The sequence below is a fragment of the Dama dama genome, chromosome 22 (genome assembly GCF_033118175.1).
Source record: "Dama dama isolate Ldn47 chromosome 22, ASM3311817v1, whole genome shotgun sequence".
NCBI classification, from domain to species: Eukaryota; Metazoa; Chordata; class Mammalia; order Artiodactyla; family Cervidae; genus Dama; species Dama dama.
The window spans coordinates 6,781,480-6,795,661 of NC_083702.1; positions in this window are offsets into that span (position 1 = coordinate 6,781,480).

Genomic DNA, 14,182 nt, shown 5'->3' on the forward strand with positions numbered 1-14,182 from the left:
GAGATGGGGCTAAGGGGAACAAACCTGTCACAGGCCCTGGGATGGCTGGAGTTTGGGAAATGGGAGGTGTGCTCTTCTGAGCCATGATACCATCAGGTAGGAGGTATTGTCCCCTTGCACAGATGAGGAAACTGAGGCCTGGAGCGGTGAAGTGACCATGACAGTGAAAGCCCTTTGGGTGGGAATGTGCTTCTCTCTTTTTCCCATTGCCCACACCTGGCATCCCAGAGCCTGGGCCCCTTCTCATGGGGCCAGGAGCCCACACCTTGGCTGGTACCTGGACTTGGGGGCTGGGGTGGCAAAGCCCATTCGTTTCTTTAAAACTAAGGTCAGGACTGGATGAAGCCAGAGAGGCTGTCTCCTCAGGGCCCAAAATGAAGGGGCGCCCAAAAGCAGTGATTAAGACAGCCCAGTTAACAGTCGGGGGCCTGAGCAGCAGTTCTGTCGCCAAAGCACTGGGCTCCTGAGAGGTACCCCCAGTGGAGGAGAGAGTGTAGACCCACAGGAGGGGTGTCCCACAGAGGATGCGTGTGTTGTCATTGTCTCCATGTGGCAGCGGGGGAGACTCCAGCCTGGCCACGCAGCCAGTGCATGGAGGGGCCGGGCCTTGAACCCGGGTCTGTTGGACACCAGAGAGCCCCGAATGCCAGGCCACACACCAGCCATGGGGCCGCTCCCGCCCTGCTGTGGGCATGTCATGGGCCCGGGAAACCGGGCTGTTACCTATGTCTGTAGCCCGCCCAGGGCTGCAGTGTGGGCCCAGGGACGCAGTGGGCAAGCTGAGACTGAAACCCAGCCGCCACCGAGCTCCTCTCCTCTCCCGGACCCTGGGTCTCTCCCGTCCATCTCCCCACACGGGATGACGTCACGTGGTCAGGCCCCCTCTTCTCCCTGGTGGGACGGGGACGGTCAGTTAGTGAAGGAGCTCGCGGACTCAGAGGCGCATGCGTGCCTTAAGCAGCTTGCCTTAACTGCTGTGAGTGGACATCCCCTCGGAATTTGTTGCTGAGGACCCCAGACGTCTCTGGAGGTTGGAGCTGCCCAGGAGACTGGCCCTTGCTTTTGGTGTTACCCACCCCCACCAGATCAGGCTTCCCTGGTGACTCCGTGGTCAAGAATTTGCCTGCTAGTGCAGGAGATGCGGGTTCGATCCCTGGGTCAGGAAGGTCTCCTGGAGAAGGAAATGACTACCCATTCCAGTATTCTTGCCTGGGAAATCCCATGGACAGAGGTGTCTGACGGGCTACAGTCCATGGGGTTGGAAAAGGGTCAGACACAACTGAGCAACTAAACAATAACCCCCACCAGGCAGTATCTGGGACTCCAGGCTTGGCTCCCAGGGAGAGCTCGAAATCTTCAGAGATTTAAGAAGCCATCTGAGTGCAGAATTAAGCAGTCATTTCACCCACCTAATTTGGAGGGTTTTTTTTTTTTTTTTTTTTGGCTGCACCATGCAGCATGCAGGGCTTTGTTCCCCAAGCAGGGCTCGAACCCATGCCCTCTGCAGTGAAAGCATGGAGTCTTAACCACTGGGCCAGCAGGGAATTTCCCATCCTGCAGAAACTTTTTATGCAAGTTGCCTGTATCAGACTTTTCCATGGGATTCAAGTTTGTTTTCACAGAAACCCCCACAATCCTTCTGTTAGCCCTCAGGTTTCAGCAGCTTATGTGACACTGAATTACTTGAAGGGTTACAGTGGAAAGGACTCAACAGGCACAAACCGGTTTGGGGACAGACATCCTGGAGCTGGCTCAGCTGGGGGTGACCTGCAGGCATGGAGGGACAGGGGTACCAGAGAGGCCAGCAGGTTGTGCCTGTTTTGTGCCAGCTCTTCAAGCCCAGATGCCCTGATAGTTCCCACTCCCTTTCTGTGGGCCAAGAGAGCCCTCCAGCACCTCCTCCCCACACACACTGGGGCATCCACCCCTCCCCCGGAGCTGGGACTCCTCATCCTTGTGGCTGCCCCATTCTCATCCCACATCTGGTGACCAAAACCTCTGGGAATGGATGAGATGCCCCTCACTCAAGTCCACTACCCCCCATTCTTTTCTTTAAAACTAAGGTCAGGACTGGGTGAAGCCAAAGAGGCTGTCTCCTCAGGCCCCAAATTGAAGGGGTGCCCAAAAGCAGTGATTAAGACAACCCAGTTAACAGTGGGCAATTCCCTGTAGCTCATGTGGTAAAAAATCTGCCTGCAATGCAAGAGACCCAGGTTCAGTCCCTGGGCTGGGAACATCCTCTGGAGAAGGAAATGGCAGTCCACTCCAGGATTCTTGCCTGGAGAATCCCATGGAGAGAGGAGCCTGGCGGGCTATAGTCTGTGGGGTTGCAAAGAGTCAAACACAACTGAGCAACGAACACCACCCACAGGGTCTGAATGGACATTTCTCCAAGGTACACAAAAGCCCAACAAGCATATAAAAAGAGGCCCTTGAGATCATCAGCTCTCAGGGAAATACAAGTCAATACCACATCATACCCACTAGCATGGCTATAATCGAAAAGACAGATGATAACAAGCATTGGTGAGAACATGGAGAAATTGGAACCCTCCTACACTGCTGGTGGTTATGGAAAATGCTTTAGCAAACTGGTTATGGAAAATGCTTTAGCAAACTGGTGGTTCCTCAGTAAGATAAACATAGAATTATATGACCCAGGAACTCTACTCCTAGGTATGCCACCAGGAGAAATGAAAACATGCTCGCAGAAAAATTTGTACACAAGTGCTGTTCATAGTAGCATTACTCATAATAGCCAATACGTGGAAAACAGCTTAAATATCCATAAATAGGTGGATGGATAAATAAAGTATTTATCCATACAATGGAGTATCACGCAGCCAGATCTTGGCTTCTAATGCCATTCTCCAATAAAAGGAACCTGGTCTCCTTGGAGAAATGCCTGATCATAGAACTAGGGCAGGGATTATACAGAATGTCTGGGCTTGTCTGGGCTTCCTGTGTAGCTCAGTCAGTAAAGCATCTGCCTGCAACACGGGAGACCTGGGTTCAATTTTTGGGTAGGGAATTTCCCCTGGAGAAGGAAATGGCAACCCACTTCGGTATTCTTGCCTGGAGAATCCCATGGACAGAGGAGCCTGGCAAGCCACAGTTCATGGGATCGCAAGAGCCGGGCACGACTTAGCACTATCTTTCTTCTTTCTTATACAGAATGAGCCTAGAGCACTTTGCAATGCCAGAAACTACGGAAAGACTCAAACACACACATACAAACACGTATACTGTGTTAAAGGGACACGGGCCAATTGACAGAGCTCCCAACAGGCAAAGGTTGAACAATCTGAAGAAGATAAGAAAGGAAGGAAGGGAGGGAAGAAGTTTCAGATGAGGGATTGGGTGGAGCTTGCCTTGGTCACCGGTCCTCAGAGGCTTCTGCTGGTCACCTGTCTTCACCAATCAGCATGGGGGGCTGAAACCAAGCAGCTCTTTGCTTCTTCCCCACCTCCGTGTGCCCAAGAGGCTTCTCTGGGGAGAGTGCCTGGGTCCCGGTGGCCCATGTACACCAGGAGGACCCCTGCGCTATAGCGATATAGCCCACCAGGAAGCAGGTGCAGTCAGAACCATCTTGTCTTGTTGTGCGGGAACCCAGAGGAGGTGGGAGTGGAAACCCAGCTCAACACCCAGTGTGGTCACTCACCAAGCCCTGGATCCCAGCGTGGGGCCGAGGTAGGGGACTCTCCCAGAGAGGCGCCTTTCCCTAACTCACACAAGGCATCCCTGGACCAGCACCAGTGCTGGACCCAGACCCCTCGGCTCCAGGATCTACATTCTCCCTTAGCCTCTCCCCTCTTGGTCCAGCCCTGGGTCCATCTCTCCAGGCAGGGCTGGGAGCCTTCCCTCTTCCACGTGTCCTCAGGGAGCCCTGTCCATGCCGGGAACCCTCCCTCTGACCCAGACTGCTGGCTTTCCGCTCTCCCGGACTTTCCCCTGGGGCAGTGAGCACGTGGAAAGAGAAGGAGAAAAATACAGGGGAAATTAGAGAAAGCAGAGCCCTGAACAACGACTCGGATCCAACTGCTCCACACAGGCAAAGTGCCTGGCACCAGGGGCTGGCCCCCTTCCCCCTTGGTTTGCACAAAATCACAGTGTTTTTTGGTTTTTTAATTTATTGATTGATTGTATTTGACTGTGCTGGGTCTTTGCTGTTGTGTGTGGTCGGTCTCTAGTTGTGGCAAGCAGGGGCTACTCTTCGCTGGAGTCTTCAGGCTTCTCATTCCAATGGTTTCTCTTGTTTCTGATCATGGGCTCTAGGTGCACAGGCTTCAGGAGTCGTGACGTGTGGGCTTAGCATATGGGGTCTTCGCGGATCAGAGATCAAACCCATGTCTCCTGCGTTGGCGGTAGATTCTTTACCACTGAGCCACCACGGAAGCCCAACAACAAGTCTTTTAATTTGCTTACTGTTGTGAAATTTGAGCGGAGCTTGTGGGGGGTATGGCTTCATCTGCTCCACAAGGTGTCAGCTGGGGTGCTTAATGGGGGGGTAGGGTAGGGGGAGGAGGGGTTGGAGGACCTGCTTCCGGGATGACACACTCACATGGCTGGCAAATTGGCAAATTGGTGTTGACTGTTGGCTGGGGAGCTCAGCTGTGCTGAGGGTCAGAGACCTCGGTTCTTCTCTACACGAACCTCTCTATGGACTGCTTGGGCTTTCTCACAGCATGGAGGCTGGGTTTCAAGAGCTAGCTCCCTAGTGGGTGGGGTGGGGGATATATTGGAAGATCGGGATTGACAAAAACACACAATTATATATAAAATTTATAACTAATCAGGACCTACTGTATAGCACAGGGAACTCTACTCAATACTCTGTAATAGTCTACGTGGGCAAAGAATCTAAAAAAGAGTGAACGTGTGTGTACATATAATAAATTCAATTTGCTGTACACCTAAAACTAACACGATGTTGTAAATCAACTATACCCTGGTAAGAGTCTGAAAAAAGAGCAAGCATCCCAAGAGACAGAAAGTGGAAGCCACCAATCTCTTATGGTCTGGCCCCCACCACAATGGCAGCGGGTCACTCAGTCAACAGAGCTTCTATTGGTCAAGAAGTCACAGAACCCAGATTCAAGGGGAGGGGACAAAGACTCCCATGGATTGAAAGTCAAAGAATTTACAGACATTTTTTTTCCATTTACTTTTATTAGTTGGAGGCTAATTACTTTACAATATTGTAGTGGTTTTTGCCATACATTGACATGAATCAGCCATGGATTTACATGTGTTCCCCATCCCGATCCCCCGTCCCGCCTCCCTCTCCATCCCATCCCTCTGGGTCTACCCAGCGCACCAGCCCTGAGCACTTGTACAGACATGTTTTAAAACTGCTTTAGGGTTGCTATGAGGATTAAGTCAAATCATGCAATCACAGTCTCAAAAGACCACCCCATGGATGACATTAAATACAAAGAGGCTGGAAAAAAGACCTTTATAGGGAGAAGACTGGCAGACATGGCTGGGCCAAGTGGTCAAAACTGGCTTCACGGTCAAGGAACAAACTGACATCATTGCTGCTTCTTAAAGGAGCCAAACACCCCCCTGCCTCAGGGCGTTTGCACTTGCTATTCTCACTGTGTGGAACGCTCTTTCCCCGTTATCCGCAGGGCTTGCTTGTTGACTTCCTGCAGGACTCTGCTTTAATAGCATCACCTCTGGAAGGCCTCCCTGGCTCCTAAATAAAACAGCAATTCCCCCACTACCACCTGTGTCCCTGTGACTCTGGTCTGCTGTTCCTTTTCCCAGTGAAGTCACATGTCTATTTTTAAAAATTATTTTTTATTTACTCTCCACCTACCCCCAATGTCAGCTCTTCCAAGGCACTTTTGTCTGTCTTGCTCACTGCTCCAGTACCTAGAATAGTGCCTGGAACAGAGAAGGGACTCAGTAAAGATGCGGGGAATGAGGGAATTCCCTGGTGGTCCAGTGGCCCCAAAGCTCCATGCTTTTGCTGACGAAGGCATGGGTTCAATCTCTGATCAGGAACTAAGATCCTGTAAGCCACACAGCATAGCTCCCTCCACCCAAAAAAAGACATGAGAAATGAATGAATGAATCTGGCGGCAGCAGCTCAATGTCACCTCCTCGATGAGGTCTCCCTTGATTTCACTCATAAGTGAAAGACCCAGACCTAGGGTTCCTCCCCATTGTTCTCAGCTCAGTCCTTCTGTGTGTCTCTGGGGACGAAGCCGCATTCAGGTGTGATTCCTCAGCCTAGCGTTCAGCATAACATAAACATTCAGGTAATGATGCTTCTAATTCCCACCTGTCCATAGAACTGGTTTTGTAAAGCAGGTTGACAGCTGACATCTCAGTCCATCCTCCCCATAGACTTTTGAGATGGGTGTGTCACCTGTGTTCACTGTTGTGACCTGGAGAGGGCTGGTGACTGGCTCAAGATAAGACAGCTGATTGGGAGCTGTGCCATGTCTAGAACCCGTCTCCCGCTTCCCCGGAAGCAAAGACTATGGAAATTACACTGTGCGAGCACCTTGAGAGGATCTTAGAATGAGCAGCACCAGAGGCTGCGACCGCAGCACCTGCAAGGCCTACAGCTGGGAGCTGGTGCGGCAGGAGCCTCAGATTTGTCACAAGAAGCCAGAAATCCTAACTTGGCAATTGACTCAAATGAAGCTCAAGCCCAGAACAGACTCTTAGGCGGGCAGGATGCCAACCTTCGACCAACAATTTGCCACCTTTGCTCTATCGGATTCTACTAGATTCTAGATAATCCCTCACTTAAAGGAGAGGAATTTGCCCAAGGTCACCCAGCAAGAGTCAAGATTTGAAAATCTCTGATCTGGAGAAGGCAAGCTTTGGAGGAAGCGACACAGACCCCCTCACCCCCTAGTCAGTCTCTGACCTTCTCTGGAAGGTGGCTCAGGCCAGCAGGGAATAGGAAAACAGATGCCTGATTCCAGGGGCAGGAGAATATGGGGAGAGCTGAGTTTCAGAAGCCAATAGACCTGGGTTCAAACTGCATTCCCAGCCCTCGCCAGCTTTGTGACTTTGGGCCAGGCTCTTCCCTCTCTGAGCCACGGCCTCTCCTCTGTAAGATGGAGATAGGATGCCCTGATGACTCACTCTCAGCCTCGCTGGCCCAGGGGTGCTGGCCAGACGCCACTGGCTCCATGGGGTTTGGGATCCTGCCGGCCGGGCCTGTGCTGTGAATCCCTCTGGAGAACTTGGCGCGGTTGCCACAGCGCACGCAGGGCATCAGTTCCTGTTGCATCAACATTCCAGCTCCGCTGGTACAGGTTCTGCACCAGAGCAGACTGTGTGGCTTCCAGAAAGGCCTCCGCAGGACAGGCTTGGTGACACCGGAGCCACCCTCCGCTCCCAGCACCCACTCCCTGCTGAAGCCCGCTCGCAGCCTGAACAGGTGCTTAATTCTACCAGTAAAGCCTCAGTCACTGGCTAAAAAGCGATTCCAGTCCCTGCTGCCCCTTCTTTTTTTAAAAAACGAACTATCTCCAAGGACAGAGGAGCCTGGTGGGCTACAGTCCCTGGGGTCGCAAAGAGTTGGACACAACTGAGCGACTGAGCATGCACGTTCTCTTCGGATTGCAAATGCACAAGGGGATTAACACATCCTTTCCCAACATATCATCTCCCCGGTCTCTCCAGACACTCAGCTCTGAGTACAGGTAGGCGGGTGGTGAGGCTGGTTCTGGTCGCACCCGCTCCCGCCTCCAGGAGCCAGGAGCCACAGCCCTCCTCTCCCAGGGCCCTTAGGTCCTGCTAGCTCCTCCTACAGCAGAAATGTGGCGGGGGAATACTTCAGGCAGAAATGCCTCCCGGGCGGTCACTCCAGAGTCCCCCACCTGCCCCAGCCTCGTGTCCCTCCTTCCCTGCCGCCGGGCCACTCTCTCCTCCTTCTGAAATTCAGATTCTGGTCTCTACTGCCTCTCAGACTTTCCCCACCCCCTCCCAAAGTCCCCCCGAAACTTGCCCCCCTCCCATGCCAGGCCAGAAGCCTCCTGCCTACTCGCTCCAGCTGGGGGGCCTCAGGCCCCATCAGTCCTGCCTCCTGAATGCTCTCTGCATCCCCTGACCACTGGCCTGAGCATCATAGCATGTCGCCGGCCACCGTAGTCTCCCCCGACTGGTCCCTGGCCTTTAGTTTGGCTCCCCTCTGCCCATGCTCCATAGCCAGAGAACTTTCTAGAACTGTTTGGCAGAGAACCTCCAAGCTTTCATCCCTTCTTTCAAAGCTGTCAGCTACTATCAGAAGCGCAGCTCAGCCCAGCATTCAAGGCCCCACTGACTTTACCTGCCTCATTTCCTAAACGTGGTAACACATGCTATGCATTTTTAAAACTTATTTATTTTACCAAAATTTATGAGATCACCCTCTGCCCCTTTTGAAAGTGCTTTTTTTAAAAAAAGAAAAAGAAAAACATTTATTTGGCTTCCTCGGGCCTTCGTTACAGCAGGCGGGATCTTTCATTGCAGCGTGTGGCACGCAGGCTTGCTCCTTCACAACATGTGGAATCTTAGTTCCCCGACCAGGGACTGAACCTGCGTCCCCAGCATTTCAAGGCAGATTCCTAACCCCTGGGCCACTGGGGAAGTTCCTTGAAAGTGCTTTTGACTCTGATTTCTTCCTGATGATTTTCTTTCTTTCTTTTTAAATTGAGGTATAGCTGCTTTACAATGTTGTATTACTTTCTGCTGTGTAACTAGGGGAATCAGCTCTATGTGCCACACATTATTTATTTATTTATTTATGTGGCCATTCCGCCCGGCATGTGAAACCTTAGTTACCCAACCAGGGGTCAACCCAGGCCCCCTGCAGTGGAAGCCTGGAGTTTTAACCAATGGACCACCAGGGAAGTCCCATATGGGCCATACATTTTTTTTAATTCCCCATACCCAGGTGAAAAAATCATCCATTGTTTCTCTGAAATTAAATTTGAACTGTGTCCCATATTTTACCTAGCAACCCTAATGTCAGTCCAAACACCCTGGACATCTTGAGGTTTTAGTTTAATTTTTTTTTTTTAATATAGGTATGTTTAAGTGCATAGGTATGTATAGATATGTTTAAGGCTTCCCAGGTGGTGCTAGTGGTAAAGAACCTGCCTGCCAATGCAAGAGACATAAGAGACTCAGGTTCGATCCCTGGGTTGGGAAGATCCCCTGGAGTAGGAAATGGCAACCAACTCCAGTATTCTTACCTGGAGAATTCCATGGACAGAGGAGCCTGGTGGGCTGCAGTCCATGAGGTCTCAAATGAGTTGGACACAACTGAGCAACTTTCACTTCACGTATAAGTGCAATATCTTGGAATACTTGAACTAAAAAATGACTCTTCCTTTAGCCTAAATTCAAATCTAATTGGGCATCCTGAATTTTTATTTGCCAAATCTGGCAACCTAGGTCCTACACAGGTAACAGAGACCAGGTGGCTGGCAGGGGTTGGGTAGTCCTAACCTGGACCCCGATGCTCTGCCCCACAGTTGGCCTGAAAGCCTCCTTCCCAGACTCCTGCCTTGGTCCATGGAAGGGATGGGAGCCCAGAGACCCTTGGGAGGAATTATTCCACAGCTTCCCACTTCTCTCCTCTCTCTGGACCTAGGTTCCTCCTATATAAAAGGTTCCTCCTATGCAAAAAGAAACTCATGGTTTCTCTGCCCTGTTTCCCCGCCTCTCCTAGGGATCTGAGACTTGAGTAGAGCAGGGGATTCTCAGCCTACCCCGAAGGCAAACAGGCTTGTGAGAGTTTCTGTTCTTTGGCTCAATGAAGGGCCTTGAGGAATGACTAAGACAAAGGTCCTTTCTTTTTTTCCCCTCAAAGTACCTTGTAAACCTTGCTTCCCAGGTGGCTCAGTGGTCAAGAATCCATCTGCCAAGCAGGAGTCATGGGTTCGATCCCTGGATAGGGAAGATCCCCTAGAGGAGGAAATGGCAACCCACTCCAGTATTCTTGCCTGGAGAATCCCATGGACAGAGAAGCCTGGTGGGCTACAGTCCATGGGGTTGCAAAGAGTTGGACATGATTTAGCAACTAAACAACAACCTTGTAAACCAATTAAACCACCTTAATGAGAATTGTTACAGACAAAGATCATCAACAGATGCTAAAACCATTGGATGAAAGTTTGTTGGGAATTAGGACATTCACACGGTATCAAAGGAAAAGTTACCTTTACAATAGGGAGACCAGGCAGGTGCCAACAGACCCGTCACCTGCCCTGTGATCCAATCTGTCCACTGGTTAAAGGAGACTAAAGACATCTGCCAAGTAAACGCCAAGCCTGACCTGGGATTAGAACCTGGACCAGAAAAAACAATGGCTAGAAAGGACATTATGGAGCAACCGGGACAAGTGGAATGTAGACTGGAGATAAGATAATTGTGTTGTTTCAGTGTTACATTCCCTGAATTTGATGTTTGCATAGTGGTATGTAGGAGAATGGCCTCATTCTTGGGAGATGCATGGTGAATGGTTCAGAGGTGAAGGGCCATTTATCTGCAAATAACTCTCCATGGTTGAGCCAAAGCAAACAGATAGATAGGGAAGAAAGAAGGAAGACGTCAAATGATGATGTTGTCATTGACTTGCTAAGCTGTGTCCGACTCTTTGTGACCCTGTGGACTGTAGCACACCAGGCTCCTCTGTCCATCACTATCTCCTGGGGTTCGCTCAAATTCATATCCACTGAGTCAGTGATGGCATCCAACCATCTTATCTGTCACCCCTTTCTTTTCCTGCCCTCAATCTTTCTCAGCATCAGGGTCTTTTCCACTGAGCCGGATCTTCGAATCAAATAGCCAAAGTATTGGAGCTTTAGCTTCACAACAGTCCTTCCAGTGAATATTCAGGGCTGATTTCCTTTAGGATGGACTGGTTGGATCTCCTTGCAGTCCAAGGGACTCTCAAGAGTCTTCTCCAGCACCACAATTTGAAAGCATCGATTCTTTGGTGATCAGTCTTTACAGACCAGCTCTCACATCCATACATGACTACTGGAAAAACCATATGATAACAGTTGATGAATCTGACCACTTTACCATATTGTTCTTGCAACTTCTCTGTGCATTGGACATTTTTCCAAATACAAAGCCTGAAGGAGGACTTCCCTGGTGGTCCAGTGGTTAAAACACAGGGGACATGGGTTTGATCCATGGTCTGGGAAGATTTTACATGCCCCGGGGCAACTAAGCCAGCGTGCCCCAACTACGGAAGCCAGCTTGCCCTTTGTGCTCTGTAGCAAAAGAAGCTGCTGCAATGAAAAGCCTGCACACGACAACAAAGAGTAGCTCCCATTTGCCTCAACTAGACAAAGTCCATGTGCAGCAATAAAGACCCAGTGCAGCCAAAATAAATAAATAAAACAAAATTCGAAAAAGCCCGAAGGAACGCCCACACAGAATAAAATATCAGACGTAGGCCTTTCCCAGAGAGAGAAAGGTCTTGGCCTGTGGTCATATAGTGAATTGGCTGCTGAACCTGCCCCACTGGGTTCGCATCCCCAGAGTAGGGATGGGCCACCTAATCAAGGTCACCCCTTGTTCTTCTCATCACTCCCTCTCACTTGCCAACATTCTGCCACTGAGGCCTCCCTACAGTCAAGCAAGAGGTAAACAGGCCCTTTGGAGTCTGGGGAGAAATTTACCCTGTAACCCTACAAAGAAACTGGGTCACAACTCCCGCCTGAGAAGCCAAGCCTGGCATGCGGGTTACTTTCTAGAGAAGCCTTCAGATGTAAGCAGAAGTGAAATCCTCTTTTGCACTTTACACATAGAAGTGTGTCAGCGGGGTGAGGTGTAAACACAACAGGTTTTACTGTGGTGAAAGTAAAATGCTTCAGTAATTTATATTGATTGTTATTGTGTAAATTTTATATATCGAAACAATTATGAAAAGGCTCAAAAAGATAAACAGGAAAAGAAATGGGCAGTTAATATGACCTTAAGAGAGGCAACCACAGCAATGATAACTTAAAGAGGGAGGCTATTTCCTTTTTAAGTCTACAAGTGCATATAGTAATTTAACTGAGAATATAAGACAGAAGCCAGGCTTCAGCTATACGTGAACTGTGAACTTCCAGATGTTCAAGCTGGTTTTAAAAAAGGCAGAGGAACCAGAGATCAAATTGCCAACATCCGCTGGATCATGGAAAAAGCAAGAGAGTTCTAGAAAAACATCTATTTCTGCTTTATGACTATGCCAAAGCCTTTGACTGTGTGGATCACAATAAACTGTGGAAAATTCTTAAAGAGATGGGAATACCAGACCATCTGACCTGTCTCTTGAGAAACCTGTATGCAGGTCAGGAAGCAACAGTTAGAACTGGACATGGAACAACAGACTGGTTCCAAATAGGAAAAGGAGTACTTCAAGACTGTATATTGTCACCCTGCTTATTTAACTTATATGCAGAGTACATCATGAGGAACGCTGGGCTGGAGGAAGTACAAGCTGGAATCAAGATTTCTGGGAGAGATATCAATAACCTCAGATATGCATACGACACCACCCGTATGGCAGAAAGTGAAGAGGAATTTAAAAACCTCTTGATGAAAGTGAAGGAGGAGAGTGAAAAAAATTGGCTTAAAGCTCAACATTCAGAAAACTAAGATCATAGCATCTGGTCCCATCACTTCATGGGAAATAGATGGGGAGACAGTGGAAACAGTGTCAGACTTTATTTTTCTGGGCTTTGAAATCACTGCAGATGTTGATTGCAGCCATGAAATTAAAAGACGCTTACTCCTTGGAAGGAAAGTTATGACCAACCTGGATAGCATATTTAAAAGCAGAGACATTACTTTGCCAACAAAGTTCTGTCTAGTCAAGGCTATGGTTTTTCCAGTAGTCATGTATGGATGTGAGAGTTGGATGGTGAAGAAAGTTGAGCACTGAAGAACTGATGCTTTTGAACTGTAGTTTTGGAGAAGACTCTTGAGAGTCCCTTGGACTGCAAGAAGATCCAACCAGTCCATCCTAAAGGAGATCAGTCCTGGGTGTTCACTGGAAGGACTGATGTTGAAGCTGAAACTCCAATACTTTGGCCACCTCATTCGAAGAGTTGACTCATTGGAAAAGACCATAATGTTGGGAAGGACTGGGGACAGGAGGAGAAGGGGACGACAGAGGATGAGATGGCTGGATGGCATCACTGACTCGATGGACATGGGTTTGGGTAGACTCCGGGAGTTGGTGATGGACAGGGAGGCCTGGCATGCTGCGATTCATGGGGTTGCAGAGTCGGACACAACTGAGCGACTGAACTGAACTGAACTGATAAGACAGAAAAAGAGACTCAATCTTAATTGTAACTCTGTAGGGTTTTTTCATTGGATTAGTGTCTATAGCTTTGATCCAAATAGGATTTAAGTTTTGTTGATTTAATGCCACTTAGGTGATGAGTCTTTAGAGGAAAAGCCCTGTGGGAATACTTCACGGCTTGTGAGAGAATGATTAAAAGGAGAAAGCCAACTTAGTCACCTCCAAATTACACAAGGAGAAGAAAACCCAGCATCACATATCCACATTCGCCAGAGCCGTCATCGATCCAGGTGTGACAATAAACAGGGAGAAAATTCAAAGTGACTGGGGGAGACACAGAGGTTGGGGGTGACCTGCTGCTCTCCCAGCCTCCGTGGAAGGTGGCTCTGGAGAGGGTACCTGTGCCGTAGATAGCCTAGGAAGCACCTAGCCCTGGGAACTTACCGGCCGCACACGCTGCGGTCAAGCTTTCCTGTTTGTAATATGAAAACTGTGATCCTCAAAACTGAAAGAACACCTAACTGATCTGCGGTGACATTTACCCTTGTGTTCTGTGGTAAGACGTCTCTCTCCCTGTCTCTCTCACCATGCTGTGCCCAGGGTTCTATTCTTGAAAATGATTTACTCATTCATTTATTTATTTTTGACTGTGCTGGGTCTCTGTTGCTGAGTACTGGCTTTCTCTGTCTGCGGGTGGTGTGGGCTTCTCATTGCAGTGGCTTTTCTTGTTGTGGAGCACGGGCTCTAGGCGCATGGACTTCAGTCGTTGCAGCACGCAGCCTCGGTAGTTGTGGCTCATGGGGTTAGTTGCTCCATCGCATTATGGACTCTTCCCAGATCAACCAGGGATTGAACCCGTGTGGCCTGCATTGGCAGGCGAACTCCTAACCACTGGATCACCAGGGAAGTCCCAGTTTCCCC